We start from the raw sequence: 5,390 nt of genomic DNA, 5'->3' as shown, positions 1-5,390 counted from the left end.
ATAACTGTTAGTGATTCCAAACTCCTACCTTAAGTCACTAAAATGATCTCAGCTTAGTAATTAGAATGTCCAGTACTGTTTAAGAGTCAAAGCCTCTAATTTCACTCAAAGACATATATATATAAATTATGGGTTTATGGAAAATTTGGATACAGAGCTCTAATCTTAAATCCAATAATGCTCATAGAATTAACAAACTATAAATTTCCTGGATGACATCAGAAATGTTGGGAATTTAAGTGAGTTCATTCTCTGTCACATCTTCACTCACGGCTGGCTGGTCTTTCTCATCCTTTCTGGGTTCAGAAGTGAGGAGGGAGGAGGCAGAAGGGAAGGGAGATAAGGAACACAGGAAAGGGTTTACATGACTTACGGTGTGTGCTTAGTCGCTCAGTTGTGTCCGACTCTGGGACTCCGTGGGCTGTAGCCCCACCAGCCTCCTCAGCTCATGCGATTTTCCAGGCAAGAATACTGGAATGGGTTGCCATTCCCTTCTCCAGGGGATCCTGCCGACCCAGGGATAGAACCCAGGTCTCCAGCATTGCAGACAGATTCTTTACCATCTGAGCCACTACATGCCTGGTACTGTTATAAACTGGCTTTGTGCTCTTAGGCTTGGTAGATGTTTAAAGCAGGCTCCTCTGTGGGACTTTCTCACAGGTATTTTGGTGACTTCACAACACTTGTAGTATCTTACCTGCATTTCCCTAACTAGTTGACTGTACTCTATTCTATATTCTATCTCTCCTCAGGCCATCTCCAGCTCCTTCTCTGTTGAAGCGTTTTCAATCCTCTAAAGATTACCGTGCAAGTGTGCTAAATCACTTCAATCATGTCCAACTCTTTGAGACCCTATGGACTGTAGCCTGCCAGGCTCCTCTGTCCATGGCATTCTCCAGGCAAGGATAGTGGAGTGGGTTGCCACGCCCTCCTCCAGAGGATCTTTCTGACTCCAGGATGGAGCAAGCCAGTATCCCTTATGTCTGCTGCACTGGCAGGCAGGTTCTTAACCACTAGCACCACCTGGGAAGCCCCTAAAAATTATCATATTAGGTCAAATCACAGTGATCCCAGAACATTCTTTCCTCACTTATTCCCCTCAACAAACCCACAAGAAACACTGCTGCATTCTTTGTCCAGACCCCAAGAATATAGTTAGGAAAGTGAAAGTGAAAGTCACCTTCACTTTCTGACTCTTTGTGACCCCATGGACTATACAGTCCATGGAATTCTCCAGGCCAGAATACTGGAGTGGGTAGCCTTTCCCTGGTCCAGGGGATCTTCCCAACCCAGGAATCGAACCCAGGTCTCCCACATTGCAGGCAGATTCTTTATTAGCTGAGCCACAAGGGAAGCCCAAGAATACTGGAGTTGGTAGCCTATCCCTTCTCCAGCGCATCTTCCCATTGAATCAGGGTCTCCTCCATTGCAGGCGGATTCTTTACCAACTGAGCTATATAGTTAGGAGGCAGCAGCAATTTTTCTTCCCCTTGGTTTTTTTGAACCACTCCATCTCCCCTGTTCAGTTTTTAAGGGGTTGCAAACCTGGGTTCATCAAGACATCATCATGCTCTGCAAAGTATCTCTTTGAAGGGTTTTTCACACACCTGAGATGAGAGGCAGTGGAGGAAAGAAGAAGAATCACTTCATACGGCCTACTCAATTCCAAGAAATCTTAAAATTTGGCTTTTTAATCTGACCTTTTTATACTTACAATGTGAGTGTAGAATTTAAGGGTTATGTAACCACTTTACTAAAACTCTGGAAATTCTGCATATAGTTTGGGACCTACTCTGGAATGCAGCATCATTTTATTGTGGTGCTCAGCTAAAACTGCAAATTTAATCTTATTGCATATTTTTTAAAGCACAGAATAATCTAAAACACGTTCACAGGTTGAAGTGAATGATCAGGAGAGAAAATGATCCAAAACTATCCAAGAAAGAAAAAGAAATTTTACGAAAGGAAATTTACTGCAGTAGGAGAGGGGGTATGATCAAGAGAGCCAGAGGAGGGACGTGATTATGAGTCTCTCAAGTATAACACAATCAGTGTTTCCAATGAAGATTTTTCAAAATTTAAAATGCAAGTTAATCTCATTTTTATAACTAAGAAGCAAATATTAATGCTTGTGTCTGTATAACCTATTATCAGTAATATGTTACAGTCTTTATACCAATAACACTAGGATAAGTTTCCAAGTATTTTAAAGATATTATAAGCATTTAACTTAATGTTTTAAAACAATTTTATAAAGCTTCCCTTTATTGTTAAACATCTAAAAGGTTCACAAAGTCTACAAAGTTACACCAGAAAAACAAAATAGGTACTGACCTGTAATCCCTTATTTTAAATTTCAAAATCCAAAAAGCGCAGAAAAAGTTCAGGCTTTTCAGTTCAAAAGATCTGACCTGAACTGAAAACAAGCTATTCCATCACCCCTAAATAGGGGTGATCTTACTGACTGTGAACATTCATACCTTTTCTGGGAAAATATTAATCTGTTTGATTATGGGGGTTTGCCCCAAACCTTGCTAAAAATATTGCATAATATATAGTATGGGCACAATATTACATTTTAAAAACTGAGGAGTAGGTGGAAATCTGGCAGTTCCCAGTTCACATACTGTTGAAGCCTGGCTTGGAGAATTTTGAGCATTACTTCACTAGCATGTGAGATGAGTGCAATTGTGCAGCAATTTGAGCATTCTTTGGCATTGCCTTTCTTTGGAATTGGAATGAAATTCCAATTTCCCAGTCCTGTGGCTACTGCTAAGTTTTACAAATTTGTTGGCATATTGAGTGCAGCACTTTCACAGCATCATCTTTTAGGATTTGAAATAGCTCAACTGGAATTCCATCACCTCCACTAGCTTTGTTTGTAGTGATGCTTCCTAAGGCCCACTTGACTTCACATTGATGGGTGTCTGGCTCTAGGTGAGTGATTACACCATCGTGATTATCTGGGTCATGAAGATCTTTTTTGTACAGTTCTTCTGTGTATTCTTGCTACCTCTTCTTAATATCTTTTGCTTCTGTTAGGTCCATACCATTTCTGTTCTTTATTGTGCCCATCTTTCCATGAAGTATTCCCTTGGTATCTCATTTGACTTTGCATTCCAGGCTGTCTGGCTCTAAGTGCTAAGTGAGAGATCACACCATGGTGGTTATCTGGGTCATTTAGATTTTTTTTTTTTGTATAGTTCTGTGTATTCTTGCCACCTCTTCTTAGTATTTTCTGCTTCTGTTAGATCCATACAGTTTCTATCCTTTATTGTGCCCACCTTCACATGAAATGCTACCTTGCTATCTCTAATTTTCTTGAAGAGATCTCTAGTCTTTCCCATTCTATTGCTTTCCTCTATTTCTTTGCATTGATCACTGAGGAAGGCTTTCTTATCTCTCCTTGCTATTCTTTGGAACTCTGCATTCAGATGGGTGTATATTTCCTTCTCTCCTTTGCTTTTAGCTTCTCTTCTTTTCTCAGCTATACGTAAGGTCTCCTCAGACAACCATTTTGCCTTTTTGCATTTCTTTTTCTTGGTGATGGTCTTGATCACTGCCTCCTGCACAATGTCACAAACCTCTGTCCATAGTTCTTCAGGCACTCTATCAGATTAAATCCCTTGAATCTGTTTGTCACTTTCACTGTATAATCATAAGGGATTTTATTTAGGTCATACCAGAATGGTCTAGTGGTTTTCCCTACTTTCTTCAACTTAAGTCTGAGTTTGGGAATAAGGAGTTCATAATCTGAGCCAAAGTCAGCTCCTGGTCTTGTTTTTGCTGACTGTACAGAGCTTCTCCATCTTCAGCTGCAAAGAATATAATCAATCTGATTTCTGTATTGACCATCTGGTGATGTCCATGTGTAGAGTCTTCTCTTGTGTTGTTGGAAGAGGGTGTTTGCTATGACCACTGCATTCTCTTGACAAAACTCTGTTAGCCTTTGCCTGGCTTCATTTTGTACTCCAAGGGCAAAGCCTGTTACTCTAGGTATCTCCTGACTTCCTACTTTTGCATTCCAGTCCCCTATGATGAAAAGGACATCTTTTTTTGGTGTTAGTTCTAGAAGGTCTTGTAGGTCATCATAGAACCTTTCAACTCCAGCTTTTTCAAAATTAGTGGTTGGAGCACAGACTTGGATTACTGTGATATTGAATGGTTTGCCTTGGAAACAAACAGAGATCATTCTGTCATTTTTGAGACTGCACCCAAGAACTGCATTTCAGACTCTTCAGTTGACTATGAGGGCTACTCCATTTCTTCTAGGGGATTCTTGCCCACGGTAGTAGACATAATGACCATCTGAATTAAATTCGCCCTTTCCGGGCCATTTTGTTCACTGATTCCTAAAATGGCTGATGTTCACTCTTGCCACGTCCTGTTCGACCACTTCCAATTTACCCTGATTCATGGACCTAACATTCCAGGTTCCTATGCAATATTGTTCTTTACATCATCAGACTTTACTTCTATCACCACTTACAATGGGGCATCGTTTTCGCTTTGACTCCATCTGTTCATTCTTTCAATGATGTTCAAGTTGGATTTAGAAAAGGCAGAGGAACCAGAAATCAAATTTCCAACATCCATTTGATCATAGAAAAAGCAAGAGAGTTCCAGGAAAAAAAATCTACTTCTGCTTTATTGACTACGCCAAAGCCTTTGACTGTATGGATCACAACAAACTGAGGAAAATTCTTGAAGAGATGGGAATACCAGACCACTTTACCTGCCTCCTGAGAAATCTGTATGCAGGTCAAGAAGCAACAGTTAGAACTGGACATGGAACAACAAACTGGTTCTGAATTGGGAAAGGAGTACGTCAAGGCGGTACATTGTCACCCTGATTATTTAATTTCTCTGCAGAGTGTATCATGTGAAATGCCAGACTGGATGAAGCACAAGCTGGAATCAAGATTTCCAGGAGAAATATCAATAACCTCATATATGCACATGACACCACACTTATGGCAGAAGGCAAAGAGGAACTATAAACCTCTTGATGAAAGTGAAAGAGGAGAGTGAAAAAGCTGGCTTAAAACTCAACATTCAAAAAATGAAGATCAAGGCATCTGGTCCGATCACTTCATGGCAAATAGATGGAGAAACAATGGAAACAGTGACAGATTTTATTTTCTTAGGCTCCAAATCACCAGAGATGGTGACTGCAGCCATGAAATTAAAAGATGCTTACTCCTTGGAATAAAAGCTATGACCAACCTAGACAGTATATTTAAAAGCAGAGACATTACTTTGCCAATAATGGTCCATCTAGTCAAAGCTATGGTTTTTCCAGTAGCCATGTATAGATATGAGTTGGACCATAAAGAAAGCTGAGTGCCTAAGAATTGATGCTTTTGAACTGCAGTGTTGGAGAAGACTCT

The sequence above is a fragment of the Bos mutus genome, chromosome 20, assembly GCF_027580195.1.
Source record: "Bos mutus isolate GX-2022 chromosome 20, NWIPB_WYAK_1.1, whole genome shotgun sequence".
Lineage (NCBI taxonomy): Eukaryota > Metazoa > Chordata > Mammalia > Artiodactyla > Bovidae > Bos > Bos mutus.
The sequence above is the reverse complement of the archived record's forward strand: the minus strand, read 5'-3'. Positions refer to the sequence as shown.